Here is a 22,563-nt window from a genome sequence, read left to right on the forward strand (position 1 = left end):
CCACATCATCAGCCCAGAACTGTTGATCCCAGAGTCCTATGTCCAAATGCACCCGACTCCACTGTACTCTCTCCTTCACTTTCAGAATTCACTAGTCCTTCAGAGAGACTAACTATATGTGCTGCTTAAGTACAACTATCATAAACCAGATCTTACCCTGCTGCATTAGGTTCTATGATTTTAGGCATATAATGTAACATCTTCAAGTACAAGTGTTCCTGTCTATGAAACACCTAACAAAGGATGGCCATTAAAAGCACAGTATGTAATAAGTGTAAATTGCTTGACACAAGGAGAAGTCATGCTGTAAGCACCTATTGATGTTAGACAGTATGATTTTAATTATCACATACAATTTCAAATATCATTAGTAATGATAAAAATCTCTTGGCCAAGTGCCTAAAATAAAGTGGCCCGTCCTAATGTTAGGCACCATTTATTATTGTTGTAGAAAAAAAAACAATCAGTGTGTATGCATGTATGAAGGTAGATGTGCAGAATTAAAAAATATCACAAAGCCAAATCAACTGGATGTAGAAACTAGCTCTAAAATACAAAGCCATGTGAAGTCATTACACCAGTGACGACTGAATTATTCACCAATATGATAAACTGAATAAAATTACAAATCACATAAACCTTATAATAATCCCCACCTAGCCCCCATCCTTACTCCCCTTGATGTTTCTTCTTTAACATAAGAAACAGTCATCTTCCTAGAAATCTGAGTTCTACACTCGTAGACAGCTTTTCATCGTTTTAGTGTTAAACCTGGCACCACTCAGTCACTTGCTGGAGCCAAAAATTACAATTCACTTGCAAATTGTTCTTTGAAAACTTGTCATTGATAAATTCAAACACTGCTAGGAATTATAAATACTGCCCAGCACTGAGGACCTCCCATCATTTTCCAAACAAATTCCAAATTGCACCATCTAACCTCAAGGTATCCTGCCACTTGTCCAATTTTACTGCTTGGATATTATTGCCAATAGCCGGCATGTTCCAAGTCAGCCTCAGCAGGTGGTCACCATTTCTGGCGCCCATGTACACTCCCCTCTCCTTTAAATGTCTGTATAATCCACTATGCTTGAATGTCTTCCCAGATAAGCAAATGCCCAGGTCACACTGTGGTGGCCACTGTAGGCTGACTCCTTGGGATGTAGGGATGCATTCTCTCTTCATCGCCGGTAGTACAGCCATGTCCACTGTAGCATTTCCATCCACTCCTCAATGTTCAGGGTAAATCAAGGCCAGGAAACAGCATTGGTTTGCTACATCCATGTACAGATTCCTTTATCCTAGCCACATACTGTGGTCCAAATTCCAGCTAGGAACTATGAATTCAGGTTGATCTCAGAAGACGTTTCTTCTGGCAGATACTGTCACACAGCTGTGAGTCACAGCATCTGCAGCCTCTCTGAAATAGGTCCTTGAGAGAAGAGCAGGCAGCATCAAAGAGAGTAGAGCTGCAGCTGCCAGAGAAGTGCTCTCCTTAGCACACTCCATGAGAAATATTTCAGTCATTGCAGTCAGTCAAAAGTGATTTAAACTGATACGTGTGAGGATATTGTAAAGCCAAATTCTAAAATTCTTTGATGGGGATTCTCCTACTTAACACAGCTGAAGATAATCTCTCCTTTATAATCACCCAAAACTTCCTAGGCATTTTATGACATTCACATTCTACTTCTTTGGTGCATTAGAATGTGTAGTGTATTCATCAGAGTGGTCCTTTCTTTAAATAAAATCCTTTCAACATCAGATCCACAGCTAACATATCTTAGTATTTTATACTTTACAAATCCAATACAAATGCACATGATAAAGATCATATAAGGGAATGCTGAATACTGAAAACTGAGTAAGATAAGTGCAAATGAAGAAGCATTTACTGATATAATTACACCCTAGAATCGGTTGCATCTTACATCAAATAGTAAAACAAACACTACATTTGCTTTCTAGAAAATATTCTATGTCCCTTAAACCTCCTTAATTACATAAAATCTGATACTCTAAATTTTAAATTTTTAGATTTAACAGCTTTAGGGGCATATATGTATATTAATTACTGGCTATCTATTCATCTTTTTATAGTTTTATGTCTAGATTCTACTAGAAATTGATAGTTAGAAAAGTATAAGCAATGCAAATAGTAGATTTTGTAGAAGTAACTTCAGCTAACCCCTCTCAAACAACTGGATAATGAACAGAACATAGCAAGATAAAAAGGTCCCTAATTTGAAAGTTTATAAGTTAGATTGTTTAAAGCAATCTTATAGGGATCTTTTTCATCAATCAACTTATAACATAGTCTCAAGGATTTATAAGACACTCCTTGAGCAGTTGACCTCTGCTGTCCTTTCTTTTGCTCACTACCATTTCACTTTTCTTAAGTGGAACTTTCTCCAAGCTTTATTTGAAAGCATTTCAGGCATGAGTTCTTATTATTCAACAATAGGAGAACTTTGGCTCTGATTGCTTTGACAGTTGTGTTTGAAATCTTTCATATCCTCATTCACATTCATCAACCAAGCAAGTCTTTGCCAAGCTAGGGCAGTGTGATTCAAGCTTTGACTGATTCAAATGGTTTATGCTGGTGAGGTGGAGAAAACACTAGCATATTCAAAACTGCTTGAATAATGATATTTTAAATAAACTCTAGGCATAAAATAATTAAATAACAAAAGACCAGAAACATCTTATGTCTCTGTGTATATATCTATCTAGAGTCATTGGGTTAAGTATAATGATTTTGATCTTTAAACAGAGATATTGACTACTAACGTCACCTATCATCAAATACTAACTCTAACTTCATTGATTTTTTATTTTGGTTTGGTTTTTTTTGTTTGTTTGTTTGGTTTTGTTTTTGTTTTAGGGTCTCATATGTGCTACGCAAGTACTGTATCATTGACTCAACTCCTGAGTCATACATGTGTTCCTATAAAGACATGTAGATTAAGCAAAGCTGGCTTGCTTTGTAAGTTACTAGTAATTCTTTATAATTAGTAGTCTTACTCATGAGAAGATCACATCAGTTAACACTGGTCTTAACACATGGCTTAGTTCTATTCAGGATGCTGTCAAGCGTGGCAGAGATGAACAAGCTACGAGAATCAATTATTTCATATTTAGAACATTTCAGAAGCAAGAAAAGACCTTAACAACAACTGTTTCCACACATATGCAAGCAGTCTCAAATAGCACTTTTCTGGTTTAAAGTGGCAAGAGGCAGAGATGGTGATTATGTATCCCCATTGGGCAGGAAAGAACTTACTGTGCTCGAGTCTCCAACTGTTACCCACATTACTAAGTGGTTCTCATTCAAAAGGAATGGAAAAAAAAATATGTAAAGTGTTTGCAAATTCATACTTAATTACCTTCATTTGGAAAACTAATTCATATTGACTTATTTTGTGTTGTAAAACAGTTAAGGAAGTCAGCATAAACACTAGTTATTTCTGGCTGTCTTAAAGGACTTGTATTGTCCTGGTTATAAACTTTCTTTAAAAGAAAATTACATGACTGCTTTTAAGTAAATGTCACTTTTAATAAGTGAATAAATACTGGATAGTCTTATATTAGCTGTAACACTGTCTTAAAATACTGCATTCAATCATAGTAATAAAACAATTCCCAGGTGAAAATAAGCTTTACTCTGATTTTCAAAAATGGCCTTGTGGTGATATATTATTTATGATTTATTAAAGCTTGCCTGAGGATTCAGAAAGCAAAGTCAGCCACAAACCATAGAGATCAGGTAGTAGCGGAACACAACCTTTATCCCAGGACTCATGATTAAGAGGCAGACAGATCTGTTAGTCCAAGGCCTCCGTGGCCTACACAAGAGTGAAGACTAACATAGCTCGTGCCTTTAATCTCAATATTCGGGAGGTATATAAGACAGAAGCAAGGTCTCAGAGCTGGAATTAATTTTCCAGCCACGTTGAGGATAGGAAGAATTGATTCTTCAGACACAGTGAGAGAAGGGAGCAGTCTGAGGCTTGGTGAGAGCTCGTGGAGACAGGATCAGCCCATTCAGCCTGAGCCATACTTTACTTTTCTCATCTGCACCTCAAAGCTTGAACCCTGATGTCTGTCTCTGCATCCTTTATTTATCGTGAGACATGACCCAAGGAAGGCCATTGAGATGACTCAACGGTAACTGCTTGCTGCAAAGCCTGAAAGTCTGATTTCAGTCCCCAAGACACACATAGTGGAAAGAGATAGTCCCGGGTCCTGCAAATTGTCCTTCGACCTCCACACATGAAATGTGGCACACATGATACTGTATACAGACACAAACACAATAAGCAAATGAAGGCAACAAAAAATTAAAACAAAAAACTAAAGCAAGTTTCATAGTGCAGTTCGCTTTAGCCAAATTATTTCCCAATATTGTCACGTTGAGTCCAATAACAGTAAGTTTGTTTCTAATTTCAATTAGTGACCTTCTTCCAAAGATAGCAAAGAAAGACAGTGTTTTGTTTGTTTTGTTGGGGCTATTTTTTTCTGGTTTTATTTTGTTTTGTTTTTGTTTGTTTGAGACAAGGTTTCACTATGTAGCCCTGGCTATCCTGGAACTCACTGTGTTAATCAGGCTGGCCAGGAACTCATAGAAATTCACCTGCTTCTGCCTCCCAAGTAATAGGATCAAAGGCGTGCACCACCACCACTTGGCTAATAGGCAATTTTTAATGAATAACTGAATTCTGGAATTGACTAAAAGGACTTTTACAATGGTAATTAACCAGCTCCCCTCCCCAACATGAAGAGAAGTATATATTTTAGACTTTCTAATCATGCAGAAGTGGACTGCTGACCGATCGTACACATGCATTATTTTTCAAAGGACAATAGAATGACTTGGCTCAACAACTACAGAAACAAAATATACAGATATTCATTGTGAAAATGTTGGTTATTTTGTCATGTTTATTAGTGATGTGCTTAAGAGCAGGGCACTAGGTTCTACTATGTTCCCTCAAGCTCTAATGTGTAACGTGTGAGCTTGGGCTATTTCCTTAACATACCAAACTTTAATATCCTAACCCACAGATTTAGGAAACCACCGTCAGGTTACTAAGAGAATACAATGAGTCAGTATGCCCACCATGGTTAGAACTGCACATGGTCAATACTAAGTCACATCTGTTTGGGTCATTACCTGCAAGTATAAGTATCATTGTGGTTCTGAAATTAGATACCACTGGAGTGTGGGGATAGTTCAGACAAAGCTGAAATATCTTCACACTCTAAAATACATCTCATCATTCATATTTTAATTACTAAGTCTGTGACCTACTTGTAAAACAAAGCATTAGAAGACTCAAGACATACAATTGAAATGTCAATTGACTCTGAAAAATATTGGAGATGTTCCTTAGTAGCAAAAAATGAACAAGCACATCCAATTCCTTACTATATAAAGTCCCTTTCATTTTTAAGAGGTGGCAGAAAAATGTAAGTATGGTCAACAATACAGCTAAGCATATGGTCTTCTTGCTAATCCAACTCTTTTCTCAATGACATCTGCAGTAACGCTGAACTATGATATCCACATTTTCCTCATGAAAAGCATCCTCTTCTGTACCTAATTTTAACAGAGTTGTCAACTGTGACTGACTACTTTGATCCTAAAGGTTCCTATATGATGTTACTCACTGAAAATTTTTAAGAACATACTACTTGTTTCTTAAAAATGAATCATTGAGTGCCCTAAAGGGAATCAGAAAGATCAGGACTTACAAAAGCTATTATTTTTGTATATGAAAACCATTAATTTCCTCACTTCTTAAAATATGCCTGTAAAATATTTTATCATGAAAGTTTTCTGGATTTAAAGCCACATTCTTCCAACACATGGATTTTATCAAACACTGGTGAGTTTAAGACCTAATTATGTTATATTTTACGAAATTATATTTGAAAATAATTTGTAGTAGCCCATTCATTGCATGAACATTAGCAATACTGTTTTTATGTAAGTACTAGGTTCACATTGTAATGATCCAGGAAAAAATGTGTGCTTCATAAATGCCCATCTGTAATAGAACACTTTATTTGATATAATAAGCAGTTATAATAGATAGGCTAAAAGAATTACTTGTTAAACTGCACATAGTTGTATAAGCACTGACAATCTGAATCATTTCATATGAGTAGGGATTAAAAGTGACTTGGAAAGTATGAGACTGGGAAAGGAGAGCACTCAGTGCTATCACTTGCACACAGAAAACATTTGTTAACTGTTATGCAGTGCTGTGGGGAGGGAGAAACACCCAGGAACCAACCTTCATATTTCACTAACATAATTCCCCTATTCACCCTTTATGTACAAGCTAATTCACATCACACACACACACACACACACACACACACACACACACACACATTTTAGCAGAATAGATTGTACTCAATTGTTTGGTACCAACTATGGAGTGTCACACCCCAGCAGTAGTACAAAAGCAGATTCCCAGGCAAATTGAAGCCAAGAGGGAAGGTTTATGGAGTTCAGCTGGTAATGGCAGCTGACATTTGCATAAAGAGGATCGGATGCATATGTTATGTGTGTGTGTGAGGGTGGCAAGTTACATGATCTTAGCAAGGTGAAAGGCCTTGCTTGAATTAACAGTGTAATAAGTTTGTAAAGGTCCTCATAAAGAAACAGTAAGAAAAATACAGTTTCAGGACATAAAAGTGACTTTAGGAAGTACTCATTTTGCTCTAATTAAAAAAAAAAAAAGATTTACTCCTGTACACTACATGAAAAGCAAGATTATCAGTACAACATGGCAGTCCAATTGCCAGACCTTTTAAAGGCATAATATATTAAAGAGTTCTTGCATAAGTTGAATGCAGAGCTATCCTTTAATATACTAAGTTGAATGTGTAGAGCCAACAGCATGCCAACCGAGTTGGCCTGTGACAGTCAATTTCCTCTTTAAACACACCCTATCCTGTTTAAATTAACATGCACAATAGTTAAGCAAATTAACACTGCTATCAATCATGTTCATTTTTCTTTGGTTGCACACAGGAAAAATCACTTCTAACTGGCAAAGTTGAGACATGTGTGTCTTCACTCTTCAGATGTATGCATGATGCAGGCATCAATGTATTGCTCTCTCACTGAAGCTTAACTCACAGAAGATGAGCCTAATCACTCCTTTTACTTGGTTCCACCCTATGGTTTGCTACATGCACTTTGTAAAAGGTAACACAAAAAGAATAAGGAAGAAACATGTGGCTTAAGCCTTCCAGCAGCTGACCACAGTGAAGATTTTTTTCAGGTTGAATGGAAAACACATTCACAAATACCCCTGTGAGCCAGAAAGGTCTTTAAGGCAAATTTCCCCTTGTCCTCTGTGGTGGTTATGGCTATGTGTCAGCTTTACCCACCTATACTGTTTGGCCGCAAGGGCAGATGTGTTTCTCTTCTGCAATCTTTTAGCTTCAGGCAAAGTAGATCACTTTTCGTAATGTGAGTGTGTCTCATCTGATCAGTCAAAGGTCTTAGAACAGAAGCAGAGGTTTTTCTGGAGAAGGAAGAACTCTGCCTACACACTGAAACACACAAACTTCAACCTACCAGTCTACTGAACAGCCAAATGAACAAGTTCCTTAAAACTAACCCCCTTGACAAATAAAAAGATATATACAGAGATTGTACTGTGTCTCTCTTGAACAGGGACTCGTATACTTGTTCCACTAATTGGACTAAAAGTATCCAGGATCTCTAGAGAACATCAAGCAAGGCAGTTGTCAACATAATAAATACCATTCCCATTTGCCTAGGTATGTTAGACCTCCAAGTTGAATCCAGGTCCCAATTAATTTCAAAGTATTTTAATTGAAAACAATTATACTGGTTTTTGATGAGATTTTACTGCCCAATTTTCTCGGTCAATAATCACAGCAAGACCACAGCTTTCCATTCACACTCTTGAAGTCAAAGCAAATCCTCACTCTTGGTCCCCAGAATCCTGACCTTTTGATGTGTTCAGGATCCCGTGTTCTTTGGGGGGGGGGGGGCGGTGGGGTTATCAAGACAAGTTTTCTCTGCCAGTAGCTCTGACTGTCCTGGAACTCATTCTTTAGATCAAGATGGCCTCACATAGATCAGCCTGCCTCTGCCTCCCCAGTGATGAAATTAAAGGTGTGACCCACACACACACATTCTTATCACACCATTCTGTTTACACAAGGCAAATGTTTCATGGGCTTGTTAAATGTATCCCTTTCTCAAGGCATCTCTGCTAAAAATATCCCACGAAGCTATATGTACACTCAGTTTTGACACAGTTCTAAAACAACTTTTCTCATACACAGTTTTTGTGAGAATTCCATCATTTGGAAATGGCACTCATGACTTTTCAGTCACACAATTAATGGTTATCATATATTTTACATAACATCAGAATTTTAGCAAAGATTTCAGTCATTTTCCAAACTCTGAGTTTATTTGGGACTATTAAAAATACTTGTATCATTTTTCATCACACTTTAGAAGTATTTTCCCATATGCATAACTTATTTTGAATTCATATTATTTTTCATAGTTATACAAGTGGGCTCCCATGGGAAGAAATTACTAGAAAATACAGGGTTTTCTTTGCCCTGTGTCATTATTAACACCTTCCTGTTAGCAATTCAAGGAAGAAGAGGAAGAACAAAATAAGAAACAGATGGTCAGAGTATGTGTGGTGTACCTACTTCAGCAACATGAAAGATGGAACTACATTATGTGGAAATACTCCCACATAATGACGGCACAATGGTGTGCTGTGTTTCAGGTACTTGAAATCCTGGAAATTCTAAACAAAGAGGAACTCTTCCGAAACTACACCGTAAAGATTCCTGCAAACACTCACTCACTCCATAAAAGAAGCCACACCCTCCCAGACATGGACATTAGAAAAATGTGGATCTGGGCAGATGGGGAAGCCACATTCCAGAAGCCTCTAGAATGTGAAGGTGGAGCAGGTGCCTTCTGCTTTAAGGAAGTGAGAAATGACTTTGCTTCGACCTCCTTTTTCCAAATGAGCCTGCTCTCACTTCCCCAAGCCTGCCAACCCTGAATGCCTGAAGTACATACAGATGCCATATCCCTCTGTTCTTTCACTCTCCTTGAGAATTTTAGTAGTGAATGTCAGATGACTGGGTTCCAAACTAGGAGTGAGCTTTTAGTTTATGAAGTAGCAAACTAGAGCAGCATTTGAAGAAACTAGAGACTGGATTCAGGGCAGTTGCATGCTTGCAAAGTAGTTTACATAAAACAGACAGTCAAGTGACCTTTTGAATGTGTGCTTATGTGGTATGTGTGTATGTGTGAATATGCGGGTGTGTGTGTGTGTGTGTGTGTGTGTGTGTGTGTGTGTGTGTATTTCATGTGTGTATAGTTTCAAGTGTACTTGTGTGTCAGAGTGTTTGTAGGTTGAAAGTTAACCCTGGGTGTTTTCCTCAATTGCTCTCCACCTTTATTGTATGATTGATGGATGGATGGATGGATTGGATGGATGGATGGATGGATGGATGGATGGATGGATGGATGGATGGATGGATGGTAGGTAGCGGGGGTGGTTGGTTGGTTAGTTGGTTAGTTGGGTGGTTGAGACAGGGTCACTCACTAAACCAACATGGAGATCACTGATTTGGGATTTGTCTATGATGGCTGGTCAGCAGGCTCCAGTGATCTTTCTCTCTTGTCTACTCAATGCTGGGATCCCAGGGGGAATCCAGCAGTTCCTGGCTTTTATGTGGATGCTAAAGATCTGAATTCAGGTCCTCATGTTATGTAGAAAACACTTTACTGAACCATCTCCTTGGCAACCCCTGTAAAAGTCAAGTCACTCTCAGCCAGCAGTAAATTTACTCATCCAGTCTCACTGAGAATCTTCATATCTTTGCTATAGACAAGATTCAGAGGCAAAACATGAAATGCAAACCCCTTGCCTTTATAGGGCATGTAGTACAAGCAAAGCATGAATTATGAAACATTAAAAAGAGATTTAGTAGAGGCGCCAACTGTTACTGGAACTCAGAGCAAACTCCTAGCATGGGATTAAGATGCTGCCTTGAGTTTATACTTGCACTGAACTTTGCAGGATCTGCTAGAATAAACCAAGTGATGGAAAGTTAGCCATTTCAAGCAAGGATGCAGCATTTAACACAGTGGACTCTAGGACTGGTATAATAAAAACAACCACAATTGTACTTTGAAACAGAAGTCTGAGAGATATAAGAACTCTGAGAAGAGCTAGAGGACTTCCTGAAATTCAGATTTAACACTCCAGTTAAAACTTTTGCTTTAAAAAATTTTTTTTCCTCTGTTCACTTCTAGCATTACACTGAGGCACTTTCCATGTAGTCAATCACACACTGGATTGGCTATTCAGAAATGTCCTGGGATCTCTCAATTCCTATCTTCAGTGGATACTCTGGTCTTCATCCTATTAGTGTTGTAAATGGGCCATGCAGCTCATATTATCCTGTCCCTGTAATGGTAAAATACCAGCAAAGCCAGCTTTACACACCCTCTGACACATGCACATTTCAAAAATGTGGATTTGCACTGAGAAACAAGAGATGCGACATTCCAGAAGCCCTTAGAAATTCCAGGCAGAACAGGTTCCTCCTGGTTTAAGGAAATAACAAAATCTTTCCTTTGACCTCAATTCTTCAATTCATTCTTACCACTCCAGAACACTCCATAAAAAACTGAATTGCTATTGAAGGAGAATCTGTCTCCCCAATGCCACTATACTTACATACTAGGGCTCAGTGTAAGTAATAAGGCTCAATGGAGTGGAAAGACAGTACTGTTAATAAAGAGTGTCCCTTACAAATAAAAGTTCAAACCCGAGAACCCACACCGAACAACAATAAAAGCCGAGTGTGGTGAGATGTACTTGTAACCCCAGTGCTGGAGAGATGTGTGGATCAGTGAAAACAACTCTGTTTGGCAAATTTGAAGCCAGTGAGAGACCCTGCATCCAATAAGATGGATAGGATCTTGACAGCATTTGAGGTTGTCCTCTGGCATTCAGACAAATACACAAACACATACACAAACACAAAAAGAAAAGAAAGCTCAAAGTCCATTTTTGTCTTAATATTACTCAAAGTTTATATACTTTTTTAATATAAATCTGTAATGCTTCCTTTAATGACCCAATTTGGCCATGTATAATTTTAAAATCAATTATGAGTTAGAATATATTATTATATATAACTCATGCATTCTAACTTTCAAGAAATTCATTCATTAGTACTTTTAATATTCCTTATTATTTAGATATAATACAATATTTCAAAATTTTAAATCAAACAACTATCAATGAGTTATTTGTTCAGTAGATAATAGCCTTTTTATGTGTATGTATTGCCTGTATGCAAATATATGTACCACATGAACGCTTAGTGCCCACAGATAAGTGGAGGGTATTGGATCATGTGAAACTGTGGGATGGATGATTGTGAGCCACCACGTGGTTGCTGAGAACCAAATTCAGGTCCTTTGCAAGAACAGTAAGTGTTCCTAACTGCTGAGCTATCTCTCTAGAGTGAGTCTTTCTAAAATTCAGACTCCATTTAAAAATTGAATTTAAAATTTACTGTATAAACTTATTGGCTTTGTCACCTATGAAGTCCATTCATCCATTTCCAAAAATAAGCTACTCTAAATTGGCATTTCTAGAACTGGGTTTGGATTAGGGATGTTTTCTTCCATTTCCTCACCTGCTTCTGATACAAAGATACTTATCTCCTCGTGTTTAACCTGAGTGGCCTTAAAAAAACAATGCACATTAGAAAGAATAATCCCTGGCCACATTTTATATATTCAGACAATAGTCTGGTGATTCCTATCTCCATGAGAGAAACAACAGTGGAAAAGACAGACATAAGAACTGTCTTCCAAATGAGCAATATCACAGAGAAGTAAGGGCTAAGGATTATTTCTGCCATTTTTGTTTTGTTTTACTTGAAATGTTGATGTAGGTTTATGTTACACTGTTGCCAATACTGCAAAAACAAAGCCACACAATTACACAAACATACAAACAAAACTCATTAGCAGAGTTACAATATTTAACTAATTCCAAGAAAGGGTTTATATCAAAGGATAGGTACTCAAATGTGACAAGCTGTCTCCATTGGGTTAATGAGGAAGGTTTATTGCAGGGTTTCTCATGTTAAATCAGGGCGTTAGATCCAGCTTATTAAACACTTCCTGAGCACAGAACGCTACTAAGGTTCATCAGTGAAGGGTGCCGTTAAAGAAGGCAACACATCTGGAACACATCTCTTTATGAAGTTCTGTACATTCTAAACTGATCATACTCAAACAGATTGTGGAAAAGCCAATGGATCTTGAATAAACAACTTCTGGGAACAAGAGAGCACACTAACTCTAAAGAAGCCATTGCACATGTTGGTATACACTTGTATTTGGTATACACTAGATACAGAAGAGCTTGTCCTTCACCAAGTATGGATCAAGTTGTTTGGCAATGATCACAAGTTACTGGAAAATACCTCCTTTAGAGTTCTGCCACAGGAGGGTGATTCTCTTTGAAACTGACTTAGTACGAGGAAAGGTTAGACATGGCAAAAAATGAACCACTCTGGTAATTGCCATACACTGGCAATAAACATTGCACAGTGGTGTGAAAAGCACTGTATAAACCCCCACTATAAATACCCCTGAGAAGTCCAACATGCCTGGGAAACTGGGATATGGCAATTTGTCATAAACAGTTGGCATCATCAAGTCTTCTAGTAACTACTGGGATGAAGCACACCTCTAGGAGCTGGAAATGCTTAGAGAGCCAGGAAACAGGCTATGTTTTCAGCAGTGTGCTGGCAGACAAAAAGGCTCAGGAAATGAAGTAGTTTTCCAGAAGAGGCCATCTTTAAAGAAATGTAGGAGATTTATGAAAGAAGGTCTTGCTTCAGTGGTAGGACAGGAGACGAAGTAATTCGCAGAGACGTGAAGAAAAGAAAATATTAGGAGATAAATGAATTTCAGATATAAGAAAGAAGCCTAATTGTTGAATATTAAAGATTTCTTACTACAACCCCCAAAATGCTGGACTGGAAAACAGTTATATTTCCTACTGCACAGAAGAAATGCCCCCCAGTCAGGTCTGAGCTAAGGCAGAAGTTTAGAATTCAACAATTCCAGTAATAAAAATGGACTCTGAAAAATATTATAAAACAGGCTGAAAGGGTAATATCCAGTTCAGCAATCAACTATTTTTGTCTCTGGGATTATTATTCATCTAGTTTAATCACTGACTTAAATATACTGTAAAATATACACATGTATGCAACTAGCCTACTAAAGGGTTTCATGATAGCCAAGTTCAACACTATTCCTGGACTTTTATGGCATCAACCTTTAAGTACATTTTCTGCTGACACACTTTGACATTGATTAACACATCACTTAAATAGACGAATGGGTGAATAAAAGTTAAAACAAACTACACTTTCTCCTTTTCATGGCATAAGAACATGATTCACAACTGTATCTGACGTTGACTTTTCTTGAGCAAGTTACTCAAAGCTCTGTGAGAAACCTCCCAGAGGATGAACTACACTTCTCCATTTCTCCAAAAATGGAATAGAATGTATGGCTGAACAGCCTATGCATAAAGAAACACGTTATCAAAACTATACGTGTTTATGGTGCACTTTCACTAACAAATGAAAATTTACAGTAGGTGGAGTCAGGGAATTGAGGGGATGGCACTGAAGCTTTGTATTATTTGAGGAAAGCAAAGAGACGATGGGAATATCAGCCTTGCACATACTCCATCACCTTTCCCACTTGCCCAAGATTCAAGAGCAGCAGCATTGAAGATAAAGGAAACAGGATGAGTATACAATGATGTTGCCATGTCTGGTCCATTAAGACACCAAAAGAAGACACGCCCTTGGATGGTGAGACTGCCCAGAGGGTAGAGTACTTACAGGTAAGCCTTACAACCCATGGGGAGGGAGACAACCAACTTCCAGGATTTGTTCTCTGGCTTCCACAAAAGCACACATATCACTACTCAATATAATAGTTTAAAATATACAGAGGGGTATTATATAGATAGAATGATTTTAAGAAACGAACAGAAAATACCCGGGCAGTAGTGGTGCACACCTTTAATCCCAGCACTGGGGAGACAGAGGCAGGCAGATCTCTGTGAGTTTGAGGCCAGCCTGGCCTACAGAGCTAGTTCCAGGACAGGTTGCAGAGCAATACAGAGAAACCCTGTCTCAAAAAAAAAAAAAAAAAAAAAAAAAAAAAAAAAAAGGAAAGAAAGAAAAGAAAAGAAAAGGAAAGAAAAGAAAAGAAAAAAACAGAAAAATCAGAGAATACACTCTTTTGAACCATGTTATAAAAAGCATCATCTGGTCTATATAGGAGTACAGGCCATGGTGGAGAAACACAAACTTCCTCATCATTACTATCGGCTGGAAATTGACTTTTCAGTCTTAGAAGAAATACATAACATAAGAAAAAGGTGCTTTGTTTGCCAAAGATCCAGAGACACCTTCATTTTTAAAGCTTTCTTAGAGTGGCTTTCTTTGGAGGAACAAGTCATTAGGATGAGGGTACAGACTCTTAATTCTTCTTTTTTAAATATCTATTTACTTCATTGAATGTTATGTGTGTGTGCCTCAGTGTATGTATATGTACACGTAGAATCCAGCAGAGGTCAGAAGAGAAGGTTAGATGCTCTGGAATAGAAGTTATGAGATGCATCGTGGATGCTGGGAACCAAACCCTGGTCCTGTACAAGAGCAGCATGTTCTTTTAACCACTGAACCACTTCTCCAGACACTAGGCATTCAGTTATTTATTCATTAACTTAGCTAGCCAGTATTTACTGAATATCTATGAGTTAGGCAGTAGGTAGTTTGTAATGATTTGATATTGGGCCGATTCCAAAATGCACATACAATTAAAAGCTGCTCTATGTGGCACACAGTAGAAGAACCCATAACTAAACAATACATAACAGGACAACTGACTTAGCACAGAAAACCAAGAGATGTAACTTAAACCTGAATATCTGAATTAGAGACGGGAGGGGAAAGGACAAAGTAGAGGACAGACAAGAGTTATGCTAAAGGACACACAGGAAATAAACACATAGATGTGACTCAGGAAAGGAGTGTAGATTTTATCTAAACTTCCTGCAGGAGTAACGCTTTGAGACTACTCCACATTCGAGATGCCGTGGCTATATACATAGCGTCAATAATTAGTCCAATTTTATTACACTCTTTAAACTGTGAGTATGTTGTCAATAATGCAAGATCTAAAGGCATATTCAAAGTTCAAAGTAATGTGGCCAAACAACTTCACCTTCAATGACTAAGAAGAGATATTATTAATAATATTAATATCATATGGATGATCTTTGTAAGAATAGGTGGCCACTGTCATTTCTCCTTTTAATGTATTGCACGGGGAAACAGTTAAACTGTAAAGTAAACAAGAATAATTCGTAGTCTGGTGAAGCTGCGGATGGCCAGTTTTACATCTTCATAATTATCTTCAGCTCCAAATCAAGGCATGCTTCGTTTTCACTCACCCTCCCCTTGTTCCCATGGCTTCACTCAGCCCATAGTTCATTATTTATTGTTAAGTGACACTCTTGCTTAGTGAAGATCATATTGCTGATTAAAACTCTTGTCCTTTACATAAAGCTAGTACATGTTGTCACTACCCAGTAGAGAAATCAAGCAGAAGCTGTTAGTCATATAGTAGCCAAGGTTACATTATCAAAATGATACACCTGTGACATTTAATCCACAACCAAACTGCAAAGAGATCAACTGGCTGAGAGACGGACTGATTTGCCCTGGCTATGCTGGAAATCACTCCACTCAGACAAGAATACAAAATCTGATTTAATAAGCTTTTGCTCTGTAATGACTTAGGCAAGCACTGTCAACAACATATAGATATATAAAAATCTTTTAATTCAACTAACCTGAAAGTAATTTTACTTGGTTATTGAAATTCATATCTATTGTTTATACAATTTCTTTCCAGGCACTGTAATATACTTCTGGGCTGTCATTTTGAATAGATAGGCTCAAAGTCAACTCTGATGTTTCCCTTTATGGTCGTAAAATAAAGAAATGCATTTTAAACATTCAATGTTTCTCTAAAAAGTCTCTCTCACTTTATATGTCTCTAAAAACATATCCCTCGCTTTATATTTGGCCATTACATATAGGCTGCATCTCTGCAAAAGACCTTCAGATTCTATTTTGTACCACAGCACAAACTGCAGTGTATACCAACACACCCACACATACACGCCCATGTGCATGCACATATGTTCATTTAAAGCGCAGATAGATCATGCTACTATTAGTAATACAGTTTCCTACCAGGAAATAGCAAATTGATCTTTAAAAGTGTTTCAACTGTTCTGAAAACTTTGCCTCAGGCCCAACATCATTGCACTATGTTCATGGCAAGTGATATAAGAAGAACAGCCAATGTGTCATTTGTATATATGTAAGAACTTGAGATGAAATCTAATCTATCCAACAAATCTATCAATTTTCAAATAAAAAATTATTTCTTAGAGAGCATGCATATACACAATAATACAGTGTTATATTCTATCAATGTTCATCAATACTATTATTTTACACCTTCTCACACTTTTGGGGTTAAGAGACCCAAAAATGTTTAAGTAAAAAAATAGTTACCACCCTAACATAAAGAGATGGTGAACCAAACAGTTGCTACTGCTGGCCAAAACAGTGCCTTAATGTGATGTGACAGCATTTAAGCAGTTTGAGTACCATGTCCCTACAAGTACTTTATCCTCTAGAAGTCCAAAGGTAAACTGCTTAGTAAAAGACATACAGATTTACCCTCTCCGGTACAGAAATATTGACCATTACCTTCAACTGGTCGAATATTTAGCAGCATCCTAATCTTATCTACACTCTGTCTTCTTTACTGTTCTCTAGTCCAGGAGATGTTGTGTCTTAGGTCTTGTTATCCACAATTTACTACTCCTACTACCGCTGAAATAAGTCAGTTTGACCTACCCACTGAAGACTTAACAAAATCTAGCATGAAATATCACTGTCATGCAGGGAACCTCTGAATGCCTCACTTGACCTGTGATCTCAACCTATCATGGGCTATTAATTCTATATTTAAGTATGCACATCATATGCCTTCAAACTTCCCATAAGCTCCTGACGGGTAGGATGAGCAGGATGTATAGAAGAAAGTCCCTGTGTACCACAAAACTGTCAAGACAACCCACTGCTCAATACTGGCCTTTAATATGAATACCATAATGACTAATAAAGTACAATAAAAGGCAAATAACTGCTACTATTAAGGTCATAAATGCTTCATTTTCTACTTCAGGAATTGGATATCAACTAACAGTCTATAGTATAAAGAAAGCATAGCTTTAAAATAAGAAGCAGCGACCAATTCCGAAGATATTAACACTATTCAATAAATATAACTTACAATATCACAGTAATGGAATTCTCTCTATGTGCTGCTGTGTAATACAGCCTTGCTATGGCACTAAACTCAGTGTTTTAATGTGTGTAGCCAGAGTCCACCTGACATCAAGACTCTCCAACACTGCAAATGCTGCAAATGTCTCTGAAACTAGCAGGTAGGTGTGTGTGTGTGTGTGTGTGTGTGTGTGTGTGTGTGTGTGTGTGTATGTATATATATATATATATATATATATATATATATATATATATATATGGAGCCCTTACCTCTGTTCAAATGAACAGGACTATTACAGAAAGCTGTGAAAGAAAGGAAGAAAAAAAGAAGGAAGGAAGGAAAGAAAGAAAGAAAGAAAGAAAGAAAGAAAGAAAGAAAGAAAGAAAACCATTATATTTGGCAGTATTAAGGAAAATTCAGCTTAAGGTCCCACAATCACAGTCAAATTAGCATTTCTATAGAAACATCGGTTGTTACTTCAAAGGGCATAACAAATTTGCTAAGATACTCTGCTCTTGTACAGGACCAGGGTTTGGTTCCCAGCATCCACAATGCATCTCATAACTTCTATTCCAGAGCATCTAACACTGTCCCAACTCAAATTATGACCCTGTACTTGGCACCTATTTGAAGCAAACACAAAGAGAAACCAAAACCGCCTAATAATTCTATAGCCCAGATGAAGAGTACTCTGGGTCATCCCCAGTAACTAGGTTTTAAAGAGCCGGTCGTTGTCAACATAAACTCACTTAGCTGCTTCTTCCCCATCCTCCCTGGGGCTTTTTAATAACATCTCTTCATGGAAAATAGGTGAATATTCTTTGAACAGTCCTTATGGGAAAGGAAGAATAGGGGGTGTGTGTTACATTCCAGGGGGAAAGTGCTCAGCTGCCACGGTTTCTCTTGTGAAAGCAGGCAGGTTTTCTGTCCTGTGATGCTGGTGGGGACCTTAGGAGGCAAGAGGAACGAACAGACAGCCAGGACACCAAAACATCAGAACAGGATCCATGACCTCCAAGAAGCACTTCTACCTGTACAGATCAGAGTGGATTTCAGACTTCCTTCTTTCGTTTTACACAGCATATTCTACAAGAAGGTAAAAACAGAATTGCTTCCCGTTCCGAGCGGGAGGGGCCGAGCGTACACAGAAGGGAACCCCGCAACTCTGCCATAAATAGCCTTTCTTCTCACTCGGGATACTAGCCCCCTTTGCATGAGCAAGGCGCAGCTTCCTCGCAGTAGCGCCATTCACAAATCCCTCGGTCGCCCCTTTGCGCACGCTCCCTGGGCGCTGGCACTGTGTGAGAGAGTCCCTAAGACAGGAGCCAAAAGGTGAGGGGCCTGGCAGCCACCTGCTGTCAGCGCGGGGCTCACTTTCCGCCGGGGTGACTGGGCTGGAGAACACACGCAGGAGCAGCCCCACGCCCGCACCCGGCGAGCCCCGGCTGCGCCACAAAGCAATCTGTCCACTCTGCGTGGCGGGCTCGGGAGGCAAGGGCGAGCGGCGGTCGGCGGGCGAGCGAGCGGCACGGGCTTCCCGCCTGCCCCACCGCACCGTCCCCGCCCCGGCCCCAGTGCACAACTCCAGCACGGAGACCCCCACCCACACACACGCCCAGGTTTCAGGGGCGGGCCACGCCGCGCAGTGCCCACGCCCGCCGGGCGAGTCCCCCCGCAGGGCCCGCGGCCGAGCCCGGCCGAGTCACCCGGGCGCTCAGCCCAGGCCCGTGCGAGCCGGACGCCCCGCGCTGCTACCTGGAGCTGCGGGCTGGTCCCGACGCGGCGTCCACTCCCGCTCGGTCGTTCGGCCGCGATCTTCAGCACTCCTCCCGCCGCTCCCGCCTGCGCCACCGCAGCTGCTCCGCCAGAGCTTCGCAGTCAGTCATGATGAGCTCTCGAGAATGGGTGCGGGCGGGGCGCGCGGCGGCCGCGGGTGGGCGGCGGTGTGCGCAGCGGGGCCGCGGGGCGGCTGCAGCGAGCGTGCGCCTCCCGGGCAGGCCGCGCTCCCGGCGGCAGGAGGCGGCGACGCGGCCTCCGAGCGAGCCGGTGACAGAGTCGGGCCGGGCGGGGGCAGCCCGAGGGCGGCGCTGGCCAACCGCGTCGCTGGCTTCCGCGCACGCAGCCTGGCGCGGCGACACGCGCACACCCGCGGCCGAGTCGGGGGAGGGAGCGGAGCCCGCGGTGCGCCCGAGCCCCGCGCGCTGCTGCGAGTCTCCTGGGCAGGTCGGGCTGCGCGGCGGGACGCTGGAGGCTCGGAAAGCCCTGCGCCCGGGCTCTCTGAAACGCGGATGTTGTCTTTCCCCTCCTGGAAATAGGGGTAATTGCGATGCTCTGTCCCGGTTTTCCCGTGTCACCCGCCCCGCAATCGTCCTGACAACTCTCTGGCTAACAAGGTAACAAGCAGCCAGCCTCCTTTTCCTTTAAACAGGTCCCGCCTCCCGGTTATGGTTTGTGGCGGTCAATTGTAAGAATGGAAGCCAGACGGCCTTGGGACTGGCTGGGAGTGGACTCCTGTTCCTACACACGTGGTCCAGGGAAGCATTCCAGAGTCAGTGACCAGTTTGACACCGTTTGACTAATGGCCCCTTGCAGAAAATTTGCCACTTTAGAGATGAAAAAGACTTCTGATGCGTGGTGCAGATGTTTACCTAATTTATTTTCTGGTGACCCTGCCTCCCCTTGCACCGCCTCATTTCCTTTAAGGATGTATTGGGCCTTGAGCGGTTTTCCAAACACCCTCTTCTTCATCTCCATTCCTAATATGTATGCCTTTAGCAGACAGTGCAACACATGGAAATCATTTGACTATGAGAGACATTTAACCCACCCTACTAGAATATAGGACCATTTAGAGATATACATCTAGAATACATACATACATGTATGTAATATATATATACATACATACATACATGTATGTAATATATATATACATATATATATATATATATATCATACAGCAGAGTTCATTTATTGGCCCCTTATATAAGCTTCTTCCTAAAGGTACAAGGTCTTCATGGTCAGCTATACTACTTTATTAGGAAACAGCGAGTAAAGTCAACCTGCATTTCTTTCAAGTACGTGTTCATATTTGTGTGCATGTTCTGCCTGACTTCTGTGATGTATCTGAGGAGGTGGAGGAGAGGCAGTCAAAGTGTGCCTTTTGAATGACTCTCTTTGTGATTGATGTATATTCTTCTATGAGAATAACTCTACTGTTTATTATTATTATTATTATTATTATCATTATTATTATTATTATTATTGGACAAAACCAGAGACTCGAAAGGGAGGCTAATAGCAAGATTGACACCGCACTTTTCTTCTTGTGTGGCTTAATGACAGTTACATATTTAACATTTTTGTCAATGTGCATGCTTGCACACATGCAAATGTCGTGGGGTTCCCTTGTAGTAAAAGGCCCAGGAGTCTACATGTATGCTTCCTCATGTGGCAGCATACATCTTTGGGTTCTGGGATCCTAGCTCATGCTTGCACAAGCAGCACTTTAGTCACTGAGCCATCTCCCCAGACCCAAGCTTTTATATTTTACCTTTCTCAAGGTGATGCTCCCGTGCCCAACTCTTCCATGTCTCATGAGTCTTTGAGAGTGGTTCAGACATAGCATCAAGACCTAATGAAGACACAGCCAGGATGCTCTCACCCTACTGTCCATCCGAAACTGCAACATCAGTCACAAATCTAAAGCATTTGCTTAGAACTTTGGATGATTATTAACGAGCTGACCTAACACCCTCTAGTGTCCCCTGTCCTTGCCTTTCAATGTAAGAGCTGTAAAAAGTGCTCCCTTTTAGGGAATAGGCAAGGACTTTACAAGTCAGAAAATACTTGAACTCATAGATGGAAAACTTAGGAAAGTTTCCACCACAGTCTGTAGTAGAAAAAATCTGTGGTTACTCTAAAAGGCAGTTTTACAGAACTGTTACTTCTAAACATCTTCAACTGGTGAGTTATGAGCTGTCCGTAGATATTAGCTGTAAATAGATTTTTTTTAAAGTTTTGTCCACTTTTTGAAGGATAGTGCTTAATCACAAGGGGCAAGTTCTGACCATTGTATTAACCTGATTCTGTTTACCTTATTATGCTCAATAGTGATTATTATTCTACAATGCATACCTTGAAACTATATGAGATATTTTAAGGGCATTTTGATAACTACAGATGACTGCAGTTTTCACACTCACAAATTGTACTCATAATGAGTGAGAACCATAGCAATCTGTCAGTTTGTTTTTTTTCCATTAAGACATTAAAGTCAACATTTTTCTTTCTTTATGAATTTTTCCCAAATAAATGTTAGAATTCATATGCACTAGACTAAAAGACATATGAAATGCCCTAAAACACACTTCTGTAAAGTTGATTCGTTTTTTGTTTTTCTTATTAAGAAAGAGTCTATGTGGAAACCTCATTTATAAATTCTAATGGACACTTGAGAAGGTTAGTAAATGAATTATTCTCTTTTAAGATTGCTACATCTTTCAAGTAGAATTTCCCAGTTGCAACACATTCAATGCTATAATTTTTGTTGTGATAGAAAAACAGAAAGCTAATGACTCTTTCCGGTTTGTTCATTTTCATCTCTTATGTGCTTGCTGCTGTTAGGCTCCCAAGTGTATCTAACTGGCACGTTGAATGAAGATTTGGCATTGCAGTATTTGATGAAAGCAGAAAAATTAGGTTGCCAGTTACATACATGCCCCTTATGTGCGCTGCAGTCCCACCACAGAGATGAACCAAATTAGAAATTCCTAAGTAGCACCACTAAAACCTAAAAGTAGGGCTGAGAAGAGATAATAGAGGGATTTTCTTTCTTTCTTTCTTTCTTTCTAACTCCATCACCAGTCATAAACCTTAATAGATTTGCAAAACAATGTGGATAAAAAAATGAAAAATAAACCGGTGATTTGGACAGTAGACAAGTGCTTGCTACTTTGTACAGGGACCTGAATTTGATCCCCAGCATTCACAGAAAAGCCAGAGATGGACAGCAGTGTGCACCTGTAATTCCAGTGCAGGAG

The 22,563-nt window shown here is 39.7% G+C and overlaps 1 protein-coding gene across 1 annotated transcript in view; it reads right to left on the reverse strand.

The window, feature by feature from the left end:
• Positions 1–19,319, reverse strand: part of LOC127235597 (serine-rich coiled-coil domain-containing protein 1) — a 528,053-nt gene extending 508,734 nt beyond the window's left edge. Inside the window, exon 1 of the mRNA XM_051202943.1 lies at positions 19,277–19,319. The gene's annotated coding sequence lies outside the window, so the exon portion shown is untranslated. The remainder of the gene's footprint in view (positions 1–19,276) is intronic.
• Positions 19,320–22,563: the final 3,244 nt, after the last annotated feature.

This window comes from Phodopus roborovskii, unplaced genomic scaffold (assembly GCF_943737965.1).
Source record: "Phodopus roborovskii unplaced genomic scaffold, PHOROB, whole genome shotgun sequence".
Taxonomy (NCBI): domain Eukaryota; kingdom Metazoa; phylum Chordata; class Mammalia; order Rodentia; family Cricetidae; genus Phodopus; species Phodopus roborovskii.